This window comes from Lissotriton helveticus, chromosome 7 (assembly GCF_964261635.1).
Source record: "Lissotriton helveticus chromosome 7, aLisHel1.1, whole genome shotgun sequence".
Lineage (NCBI taxonomy): Eukaryota > Metazoa > Chordata > Amphibia > Caudata > Salamandridae > Lissotriton > Lissotriton helveticus.
In genome coordinates, this window is record NC_136068.1 from 728959812 (window position 1) to 728972800 (window position 12989).

At 43.0% G+C, this 12989-nt stretch overlaps 1 protein-coding gene across 2 annotated transcripts in view; it reads left to right on the top strand.

Annotated features, from left to right (window-relative positions):
- Positions 1-12989, top strand: part of YIPF5 (Yip1 domain family member 5) — a 145030-nt gene that overhangs the window by 57269 nt on the left and 74772 nt on the right. The gene's annotated exons all lie outside the window — the stretch shown is intronic.

Here is a 12989-nt window from a genome sequence, read left to right on the forward strand (position 1 = left end):
TCCCAATCTTAACTTGAACCCAAGTGTTGGTATACAGAAGTATAATAGCTTTCAACAATTTCTTTGAGATTCCCAGATCTGACAATTTTTTCCATAATAGATTTCTAGGCACAGTGTCGAAGGCTGCCTTAAGATTAAGGTTAGAGCCAACAAATTAGTGATAATGGATTGATCTTTCTGGAAACAGTCTGATTAAATGGGATAATACTCTCCTTCATAGCCCAATCTTCCAATTATATTAGGAGACAAGAAGCAAACACCTTTGCATCGACAAAGGTCAACGAAATTAGTCCATAATTATCAGGGTTTGACATCGGGCCGCTTTTATAAATTGGTTGCACTATGCTACCTTGCCATGATTCCAGGACAACACCCAATGTCAAAACTTCCCTAAATAAATTATGCAAAATGCCGGCCTACAGATCACTATTAACACAAAACAGGGCATTCGGTAGCCCATTACATCCCGGGATCCATTTGCTCTCAGCCCACGTAACGGGGTCAATACTTGATTACAGCTTGGAATTTCTAAATCAAAATTTGGATCAGGACTAGAATCAATAACATGATCATCCAGACACTCTCCATTCCCCGCATTGGTTACTGATATATTATTTACCTCACCTAAAGCAAACCTGTCTGGGTGTTTTCCCACCCGAACCGATACACCATACAAATTGGTTATAAACATTACCCAACTGGGTTCAGGTATATTTACAGAAAAAGCCATACAGCTTCCCCTTTCAAGCTTATTAATAACCCCCAAATTTTGTTTGCATTATTTTGCTTAGTGGCGGATCGTAAGCTATTCCATAGCCCAGTTTGATATTTAAGTTTTTCTTTCCATATTTTTTGTTTGTAGATCTTAAGTTCCTTCAGGTTTTTTTTATACACTAGGTAGGTCTGACAAAATCTACGGGCATATGCCTCACGAACAGCTCTATTAAGTACTTTCTTTAACTTTAATAGTTTGTGGGAAAACCATATTTTTTGTATATTCAGATTGGTGTTAATTTTCCTAGTCTTTCCAGTTGAAAATTTCCCCAGGATAGACTCTGTGAAAAAATTCCATTTATTAATCATATTCATGTCACCCCGGATACCCTGATCACATTCCTTAATCAATGCCTCAGCTGTTTGCATTATGTCCTCCTTTTTGGCTAAATTCCATACCAGCCTCTTCATATTATATGCAGAACAGGCCGTGTTGGGAAGATCCTTCGATTTAAGAAGACATTCTACAGAAAAATTTAATTTTACAACCTCGGGGTTGTGATCACTTTCTGGCCTGCCGATTACCTTATATTCAGACAAATGTAATTTTAAATTGTCTGAACTAAATGTATAATCGATAATTGAACCTTGCTTAGAGTTCTTAAATGTGGGGGTAGATCTAGATTTTTCTTTTAACTGGCTGTTTCCAGCCTCAGACATAATGTCACAGCAATCCTTAGCTAAACCTCCTGATTTATAGTTAGATTCTGAATACCAAAATAATTGCAAATTAAAATCACCTGATACTATTAAGCCAGCATCTGGATATTGGAGTATTAATGCACTCAGTACATCCCGAAGGATATACAGCTGTGCAGACTTATTTTTACTAGCACTCAGGTACACATTAAGAAAAACTAACCTTAAATCAGAGGTATATATAACAAGGTATTGTAACCAACCCAAATTAAAATCTACTACTTCTACAGCTACTTCTACTCTATAAGCCACTATATAGCACAACAGTCCACATTTTGCTCGGCCAAATTTATTGTTTTTTACTGCCGAAATACTATATTCATTAAATCCGGACAAAGGAGTCATTTGTTCACACCATGTTTCTTGGAATAATAAAAATGCAAATGAATTTAAAAATGATATCGTATCTGGAACATAGACTTTATTTAATTTATGTTATCTTCAGTAGCTCCGGTTGTTCAATTACTGTCTCCACGGGGCACCTTTGCTAATGATGCTGGCAACCAAGACCATTCGCACATTGTTTTTGGGTAACCACTCACAAAGACGACCCCCTGACTGGGGATAAGTAATCAACAAACCAGAGCTGCAAGATTGGTTATTTGATGGACCCACTGCACCTCTAAGTTCTGGATTTGGCTTATTACTTTCAACAATTTTACAACCCATATCCATCTTAAGGGCCAGTACCTTCAAGATCGGGGGATATAGTACACAGGTCCAGATCTCGACCTTGATTCCACAGTCCATAAAATTCAACCTGGATCCTAAAATCTCAGTAACGATGTCACTCGAGGACCAAGTTGTAATAGTGGACTCCCGAGGAGTATTGGGCTGTACCTGTCTAAATTGTACTGACACCAAATCAGAGGATTTAATAAATGCTAAGTCATGGATAGTTGAAATGATTTTCAATAGTGAACCCCAGTTGAGGCTGTCCTGGGATCCCTGAGATTCATATAAGGGGTGCATTACTAATTTGGTGTCCCTGTTTTTACAACTATAGTCCTGTCTGCCACACAAGGGGCTTAGTAAACCGGAGTTAATTTCTTTAGGTAAAATAGATTTAGGAAAGGGGTTGAGTCTGGGCAATAGTAGGTTCTAGCATTTCTACCATACTTGACCAATTCCGTATATCAACAACATGATCTTTGGGCAAAGGTCCTGACCCCTGGGGTTCATTATCAAGTTTTATCGCACATTCCTTATTGATGTCTACCAAATCCTATTTTATTATACCATTTGGTTTGAGAACATCAATATTATTACCATTTATAGGTCTCTGATCACTATCCTTCATAGGTAACGGCAGTGCAATAGAAGAATCCCCACCTGCTGCAACGTTGTCCTGAGGTGGGCATTTCTTAACAGCTGGGTTAAATATTGGGTAATAATCCCTAGGCTTTGCTGCTACAGCTGCTAAGGCAACTGCACTTCTGGCCTTATTCGCTCTTTCCGCAGCCTTTTCCTTGAACGTTTAGATAACGGAGAACAATCATTTATACCTTCCCCTGGGCTTATACTAAGGGGTTTAGCTGTGGATAGTGGTTTGCCTTCCTTATGGCCAATTGGAGACCTGACCATCCTCTACATGTACATCTAGACACTTACTGACCACGGACTCCCTGTCTACCTCCATTCGCAGACCCGAGTTATCACAACCCGCATTCGCCTCAACATCTAGCAGCTTCTTATTTTCAAAATATACACTATCATCCCCTTCCTTTGTACAAACCAAGTTTTTATCCAAAACCGATTTCCTGCTGTTTTTTAAAAACTTTTTTCACAAGAGAGCCTAAGATTTCTGGGAGCTCAGACATTTTGTACACCATATGAGAACATGTACATCTGGTCATTAACCTTAGCCTGGGCCTTAACCACCAAACCTGTCAGGTTTTGTAATTTCGAGTCAATACCGGCCACATAGACTGCTAAAGTATTTAACAAATCAACCTGAATTTCAAGTTTATTTGAATGGAAGTCGAGTGCACCGGTTATAACATTCATGGTATTAAGCAAACTTTTCCATACACCCATGTCAGCTGTATTTTCGTTTTTTGTAACATGACCATCGACATTTGCTAAAACGTCATATTTATCCAAAAATGAAAGATCCGCAGGGCTCAGGGAGTTATCAGGCTGACCTAGAAAAGGATCTGCAGCATTCGATGAAATATCAACTTGTCCTAGGATCTGAACACCCTGAAGATTGTTTATATTATCCATTTTTACTGGAATTAAAAGTGCCCGGTCATCCAGTAACTGGACCGGTACCTGATCATCACCTCATTTCTCTGAACCAAATATACTTAACATATTCTTATCATTTATTATCTCTAAAATCGGCATTCCTAGATTCTCACCTTTTTTTTATCAGCCCCAAAGATTGGCATCCCAGTTATCAAAAGGTCTTGGGACACTTTGTTAACCTGCACATCCCTCATACAGATAACAGATGCATCACTAACATTTAACGGCATAGTGCAGCTTGATAAGTCTAAAGAAATGACCGCTGACTGATCCACCTTTACACCAGGCTGCGTCTTCCATTGTAACTCCTCCTTTATGTACTCATTAGTTGGGGCAGCATGAACTTGGGCATTGACTGCCATTTTGTGCGTTGATTTTTTTCGCCACAGATACATCTTGGCTTAATTGAACTTGTTGTGTTGATTGTATAGGGTTGAGAAGTTGATTTCCACTGACTCTGAGCTCCTCGGGAAGTATAGAGACCTCAAATTCTGCTTGGTCTTTATTCACAGTTTCCAATACGAGGGGTTAATTGACATAACCATTACTCTCATATTTGATGATACCCTTCTGCATAAATAAATCCTTAATACAAAGCTGGGAATAGTTGGGCCCTCCTCCTATAGAGCATGGGGTACTAATTACCCCCATACCCTTCCTAGGAGCCCCCGGGCTTGAATATGGGCCTGACCCAGTTCTGTCCGGTACACTCTTGTTGCCTGTTTCAATCACCTCTTGGGGATTTCTTTTTTTAGAGTGGGTTAGTTTTTTCCTAGCCGCTCTTAGCCTTTTTTGTAGCTGTTCTTGAAAGGATGGTTGCACTTGACCCCTCACACGCCCAGATCTCACAGTGCTATTTCAAGTCGTCAACACACAACAGAACCTTGAAGAGGTTCCCGATTTCCGGCAAGCTCCCCTGTCTGCAGTTACACCACTTGAAGACTGCAAAATTTAAAAGTTCCTCTCAATTCCGTGGCCTCCCCTCTTCTGTAGCTGTATAGCTTTGAAGCGAGTACTAATGCTGGTAGTTATTGAAATAAGCAAATCAGATATATAATTTTGAAATCTTTTTTCCAGCTGTGCTTAGCTTTACAAAGTGGACTTTTGCATCACACACTGGTTAATGCTGAGGTCTTATTTCTAAATCAAATCACATTGGAAGATGGCCCCTACGCAATGCAAAGTGGATTTTTCCAGCTAGATACCGGTTTGGTGTCACGAGTGTCAGCTGCTCCTCAATAGTGCAACGCCTGTACTGAGCTCCTCTGCTGCGTGTGTCTCTGGGCAGACCTGCTCAGTCCTTTGTCCTCGGACCTCAGCAGGATAATAGCAGGATAACAGCCTGAAATTCAGCCTGCTTATGGGCGGGGGTGCTAGGAAGCACCTCCTTATCTTAACCCCTTCGACGCTGATGACGAGCTGGGCTCGTCATGAGGTAGCCTCCTCGCACGCTCATGACGAGCCCAGCTCGTCATGTAAAGTGCGAATAAGTAAATCTCAGCGTACGGGCGGAATTCCGCCCGCACGCATGCGGTTAAGAGCTCCGATCCGCTCCTCTCATGCTCCGCTCGCCTCACCAAGCTGCTCAACTCTGGCCCCCGCGAGCTGACTTCGCTCCTCCAGTCACCTCCTCCTCCACGGAGCCCTCAGGGACCGGCACTCAGCTGTGCACTCAGCTGTGCAGCTCTGCAGTCCGCGACTCGCGGTATGAGCAGGCACAGTGCGGTAGCGCTTACGTGTTTTTTCCACGCGGCCGCAAACTCAGCTTCTCGGCCTCGCAATGCTGTTATGGCGCCACACCGCTCCGCTCTGCTGCTGCTTTGCTTTGCTCACGCTCGACTCCGGGGCTCAGAGAAAACACTTTGCTCCAAATTAAAGAAATGTAACAGTTTTTGCACAGTGCCGGGTTAAACTAATAAATGTCCAGTTTTTTAAATAGTGTCTCGGTGCGCCTGCTTTACTTCTCACAGGTGCTGAGACGGGTCTCTGTCGGCCTCTCCATTTTTGCCCTCACGCTGAAAAAAAAATCTTACGGCTGCAGCAGTGCCACCATTCACTGCCTTCGAAGAGACCCGTTATAGTTCTTTCACAGTCTCGTCATTCCAGAACTGAACCATTTTCAATGTTCTGTACGACAGAGCCACAGTTGTTGCTCATTTAGCTTATGCAGCTAACAACAGTTGACAAAGCTAATAGTCCAGGCTTGTTGTATGTGTATTGTTACTTGTTGTATTTAGGGTGACCAACCATCCGTAAATTTCACGAACCGCCCGTTATTTGGGCCTATTGTCTGTTGTCCATAAGGAATTCCTTTACAGGCGCCTTTTGTCCGTAATTTCGGACATCAGAGTGATCTGCGCTGCCCCCCCCCCCCCCCCTGCAAGCATCCTGAGAGATCTGTAACACACTGCAGCGGCCAGCTCTCCTCCTCCTGTGATCGGTGGTTTGTAGCACCCCCTCGCCAACCTGACACAGATTACTATCAGCCCATTATCATTCTGTATGTCAGCCTAATTATCACATACAGAATGATATTGGGCCTCCCTGCAGTGACAGCACTTGCTGGGTCTCCTCCTGCCCCAGCCTAGGGCATGGCATTCTGCTTTTGTTTAGTAGCTGGTGTCAATTGAAAATCCAGTTGAATAAAAATAGCCATAATTGATAAATCCTGGTGAAATTGGGTAAAGAAACATTTTAAAATAACAAAGTGAATAAGTGAAAAACAAATTAATAAAAAAAGGGGAATATTTTAGCAACATTTATGAAACAGTGCGATTGTAAGAGGTGTGTTAGGAACATCACACCTCTTGCTTGTGTTTTGTAGATTAGTATGCCCTTAATACACCTTGGTCCGTGCCAAAAAGGGAAGTTTAAGGAAGAGTTTGTTTAGTAAAAGTAATTTCAAATCGGCTTTTCACAAACCTCCCGGATGTTTCAAGTGACAGGTTGAAAACAGCCCAGTGGAAAGGAGATTTTTTCTTGGCATGCTGCTGCATAAGCGTAAACATTCTGAAAACCAAACTTTGTTAAAGCAATACAGCATGTCAAACAAAGCATAACAAGGCAATACATGGAGCTATTAAGATGAGTGTTGGATGTCCATTTCCTACAATATTTGCCATTTTCTACTTTCAGAGTTCACAGACCTCCTTGCAAGGCTGAATCTGAGCATTTCCCACAGTTCAGCACCAGAACTCTAATAGATCACCTGTTCTTAAAAGAAAAACGTGCCTTCATGATTCCCTGATAGTTAAAGGCCATACAGTTCTACATATTGCATGAAAGGACTGCTGCAGGCAGCAGTATTGCTAGTTGGGAGTGCCGCTTAAGTGTATTTCAAGAATGTCACTATTACTACAGTAAAGGTGCAGCAATAATGCCACATGGCGCCCCACACTCGCAAGCAGGAAGAGACACTAATTCTCTATTGCCTGATTTCAATCAGGGTGGGCTAGGTCAGCACTCTCCTAGCCGCACACTTTTTGCCGAACCATTCTGACTGACTGGCATTGGTGTGCAGGGTCAAACTGGCCTACAGGGCAATCTGGCATTGGAGAAGGGCTGGCCTGACAGATCAGTGTTTTCTATCTGCTTTTGGGCCTATTTTAAAGCCTGGTGGGCATGTTGTTCTTCTGATGTTTCTTCAGACGATCAAAACTGTCCCGCTTTGTAAATATGGACCACTGTTTTTTGGCTATCTGCTTCTCTGATGGGAACCACTTTTATTCTTGATGCCTGGGCCCATTTTCTGTCCCTGTCCAGCCCTGTTGATGTGGCCAGATATTGATTTAGATCCACAGTAAAAACCAAAGGGACTACTCAAGATAAACCAGGGCAGGCAAGTAAACAATCCATTTATACATTTTTTTATTTAAATCTGATATTTTTTATTTATTTTTCATTATGGATGGTGAACTACAGATACCAGGATGTAAAGAAAAAACTGCAAAGACATTAAGAGCCAGGTTTTCAGCTTCTTGCGGAACACGAGAATTGAAGACAAGGCTCCGACGTGGAAAGGGAGGTTGTTCCATGATTTGGAGGTTACATGGGAGAAGGCAAGGCCTCCGGATTGCTAGTGAGAGTCTGGCAGAGTGGAGATTTCTGGGCGGTGTGTAGAAGTGTAAGTTAATATTCAGGTATGCAGAACTGGTTTTGTGTAAGTGTGTGAGCAGTTTGAATCAGGTTCGCTTGTTGAGAGCCAGTGTAGTTCCCTGAGGTGAGAGATGGTCTGGGTGCGGCAAGAGGTTGACTGTTTTAGAACTTAAAATTATTGTGTCTGTGCTTCTTAAGGTGGGCCTCCATGTGCAGCTGGATGCAGGTGCTGTACAGCATCTATGCACTACCGTAGACAGCACTCATCAAGTGGTGAAATACAGCAGGCGGACACATTTATGTTCAACTGTGGACAAAAAGGGAAGGTAGTTTAAAGGTGTTATTGACCTTAAGCTATGGCAAAATGTGGGGGGAAGGTGGGAGTACTGCAGTAGAAACCCATTTTCCTACGGCTGGCCACTTGGAGAACAGCACTCTAGTCCAGCACTACAGGTCCCAATTAGCTATATTCTATGCATGCTGCTTTACATCTCACAACGTCACTCAGCTATGAGATGCTAGTAACTATGTCCACTCGAGCAGATCTTCTTGCCCACTTCTCTCACCAAACATGCCGGCTCAGGACCATGAACTGTAAACAAAATATCAGACTGGACAAGCCGGTGCAGTAACCATATAAATAGATCATGATCATATGAAATACAGCAAAAAACCTGCACAGCTGATCAAAGCTGAATGCCTACCAAACAAGCATTGGCATAGCCAATAGGTCTCGCTTTTGGGACCTTATAAGTATTTAGTTATGCAGCACAATTTTCTTGGTGCAACAACATCACTGTTGCATGGCTAAACACTTATAAGGTCCCAAAGGCGAGACCTATTGGCTATGGCAATGCTTGTTTTTTTAATGCACTACGACCACTGTCTACTAACAGCTGCATACAGAGACCAACAACAGTATCCAGATTAAAAATTGTTTTGAACATACACCGGAGCAAAATTACTGAAGATGGCAAGACAAAGCCCAAGATGGTGTAGAATGTGTTCGCGAAGAGATGACAGGAAATTGCCAGCGCCTGTCTGTCATCTATTTCCATTTTTCAATAAAGAGAGAGGAAGATGTGTGATTTGCTAGGCAGACAATTAAGCAAGGAAGGAGAAGCCCCTCTGCGTCCCAGGTGAGATGCCACCCACCCCAGATCCCTTAGGCAGACATCGCCCCAGGCTCGAGGCCAATATTCAGTTACCTGAGGCAAGCAAGAATGATTTACACGTGCACGAAGGCCCGCAAGAGGAGGTGCAGTAAAGCAGGAGAAAATGGCTCGATGGAGCAACCACCGAGACAGCTAATGGCCACTTTCACAAATCTACACTATGACAAATGTGCAGGGCAAACCGCATGGGAAGGGAGCAACACGTGGCTCGAGCCAGCAAGCGCACACACCAGACTGACCACACGGGAGCGTGCCCCGCTGATTGTACTTACAACACTGCATGCGCCCAAAACCGAAAATATTACTACCGTTGCGGATATCTGTTATCGTCATCAAGTTCATAGCATGGGAACGGGATAATTTCCAAAAGAGTAAATGCAGTATTTTCACATGCCACATGTCCTCAAAAGTGCAAGGGTCTAACAGCTCTGGCAAGAGTGTATTGGCAGTGCATGAACAAGAATTTAAAAAATTGGATCAATTAGATTTGTGCACCACTGGAGTACAGAAGCCTCAACAGGAACTCTAACAGCACACTGCTTTGAAACCACGGTTGGAAAAGCATTTGCAATGCAATAGGTCTCGCATTTACAAGAGTTTGAGCTATTCACATTGTAAATAGCAATGCCTTTTATTTATATGTTGTTTTTAAAACAGATAAATAAAAGGCATTGTCATTTACAATGCAATAGCTTAAAATCTCGGAAATGTGAGACCGATTGCATTGCAAATGCATTCGGCGCTGGTGCTATTAAAAAAAAAAAAAGGAGAGAGCTTGCCCTGCCTGCAATAGCAGGCAAGACAAAGCTATTTGAGAAAATAGTGTTCAGAGGCTGTAATTAAAGCCTGCCGAGTAACAACACATGTAACCGGAGGCGTCTCCAATCGCCATGGGAAGTTACAAAATGAGACACGGTGGTACTAAGGAGGGACTACTAAGCCTATTGATTAATAAACAGCCACAGTGTACAGTGGACAATGACACACATCTATAAAAAATATGGACATAGAATAGGAGGAGCGTCCGGTCCCTATCTGAATACAGCATGCCTCGCAGAGCAGTGCATGCGCCGCCCAGACTGGATTTGCTGAAGCTGGTGCCATGTCCTGGGATGTTTTCACACCCCATAATTGAGGTCTGCAGTTCAAAGCCTCGGAAAAAGTGTTGAAAACCACTATTTACAGTGGTTGTCAGCTCGTTTTCCCTGCCACTGTGTGATATTAGCTCCTCACCGGAGATCTTGTGATTGGAGCCTATATCATGTGTGAGTTGGCAGGTATGAAAATACAACAATTAACATTACAACTACAACAAGCCAGGATTATTGGCTTTGTCAATGGCTGATAGTTGCGTAAGATAAATAAACAACGGCTATGGCTTTGCTTTATATCATTTTGAAAATGCTTCAGCTCTGAAATGATGAGACTATGAAATAACTGTAACGAGTCTCTCTGAAGTTACATCAAAGGCAGTGATAAGGATTTTCTTTTCCAACCTGAGGGTGAGGGTAACAATTGAGAGCCCGATAAGGACCTGTCTCAGCACCTGCTTTAAAGAACTGCCGGTGCTGAGCACTGACCGGACCCAGCCCACTTAAAGTCCTGATAACGTGCGATCTCTGCATGTGCATGTCGATAACTTCGGACCAAATAACTTCCACCCCAGAGTGTTATGTAGCGAAAGTACTTTCACAGGTACAAATGTGGGAGAATATTTTCATTCCTCTCTCTCACATCAACTAAATTAGAAACCAAGAAGGAAATGGATAAGGTGATGAGTACGCACTGTCTGCTTGTCCTTCTGCTTCATCACTCATTCTGAAGAGCTTTAGCCCACAACCGAAGAGCCACCAAAAGCTGACAAGTTACAACACTGGAACAGTCTTTCTGATGCTTTCGTCACGTACCTTGTTACATTACAACAGAATACGTTGAGCTTGTGCCGCGCTAATCAACAAAGTGGCACATTTAGAACTGCACCTACGTAGTGGAATCCATTGAAAGGATGCTTTTCTTTTTTAGAAAGAAGAGACTGTTGCAGAAAACAAGGAAACTGTTCTTGTTCAAAAGTATATTAAACTGATTGAATTTTGATCTATGTTGAATTCGGTAAACTTCTACTCAATTTGAAACCGAAAGCGATATTACCACTGAAATTTCACACGGATCTGGCCTCGCGCTCCTGTCACGTGATCATCAGAAGCAAATGGTCTGTTCTCAGTTACTTACCCATTGGATGTGCTGCTCGAGCCACGGAGGAACCTCCTGCGAGGATCAAACCGGAGGTTAGAAGGAATGTGAGATACTGTAAGTTACTGCTTGCAGAATATATTGGTTGCTAATAACGTCTAGTGCTCCCTACCAGTAAAAGTCTTAGCGGCACGCAGTGTAGCGGCCTCAGTGCAGCCCATTCTTATTTACGCTTGTTTTCGGAAATCATGCACTTCAAAAATAACTTCGATGAAAAATGTACCACCTAAAAGCTTGTGCTCATTCTCTAATCCTCAGCGAGTTAATAACAAGCACGCGCACCAAAAGTGGTAGGGTTGAGGGGAGTGCCGCCGACCGCACACAAAGCGTTTCCCTTGCGGGACCGAGCCAGGTGCGCCATGTGTTTGTAACTTAATTACAAACACATGGTGCCAAGCTCGCTCGCGCAAGGGAATCGCCAAATGTGCATGCGTTGCCATTGTAGGCAATGGAACGCGTGCACATTTTTGGCTGAAAAACGGAAGCGATTGCTAAAGGTCTTTTGCCTAAGCAGCGCATGTGCGCTGCGTAGGCGAGACCTAAAAACCATGAACTGCACGATTGTCTCAACCTAATATAAACTTATTTTGACTTGTACTTGTTGTGGTTGTCTATTTACTTATGTAATATTACATGACCTCCTCTGATGTGTCTGTAAAATTTACCTTTTGTCTTGAATTTTTGTCCTGTATTTTGACCTTCTGTCCTGAATTTTGACCCTTTGTCCTGAATTTTTACATTCACCTTCCTGAATTTGCAATCATGCCAGTTGGTCACCCTAGTTGTATTATTTATCTGGATACAATGCAGAAGCAGCACATTTTTTGGGCGGGACACTATACTAAGCACAGAGGGTGAGATTTACAAGCCCCTTGCACCACTTTTGCTTCACTTTTCCCATGTTAAAAATGACGCAAAAGTGATGCAAGGGCCTGGTAAATAAGCCACAGACTTTTTTAGCTTATGTGTTTTAAGCCACACCCTTAATTACATCGGCCACGCCCCTTGAGACATTCCCCAACCCCATCCCACTTAAAGCCCTGGGTACTTCTGTCGGTCTTACTTCTATGTCTATGACCTGTCCCGGTTTTTAGGGCTCGCCTATTATATCCCGCAGGGATTAATAGGCGAGACTATAGGGGCTAAACTAAGCTCTCAAAAAGCGGATTTCCAGAAGTGCATGTGGTCTTCTCGTGAACGCGCTTTTATCCGCCTGCCTGCCTGCCTGCCTGCCTCACATCACCACATCAAAGCCAGCCATCTGTTTCTTCCCCAGCGTGCCGCCAGCAGCTTCACTTGAAAGGGATCCCCTCCGCCCCCTGATGCATCAAAGGCTTTTTTACATTTACGCAATGGCGACGGCTTGTTTTTAATGCCTTCTGTCCCTTTCCTATGTTTTTCTGTGATTGCTTGAGCTTTTTTTTACCACAGTTGGGGCACTTATATGGCTGCTTGTGCGTCCCCTTTATATTTACAAAAAATACTCATGCAGGGTCGAACTTTAATTTTAAATATGGTGGCAGCACCTCTTGTTTAGCTAGACCTTGTAGCCTAGGTACATACTTGCGGGAATCACAAACTAATCTCTAAATGCAATGTATACTTTGTAGAGGTCTCCGTTGCCCTATAAGAAGATTTCATGAATTCATCCTTCATTCATGCACATACTATTGGCCTAAAAGCCTGCATTAGCTGAAGGTGAGTTGGCTGCACCCCCTTCCCCCACTCTCCAGCGTGTACCAAATG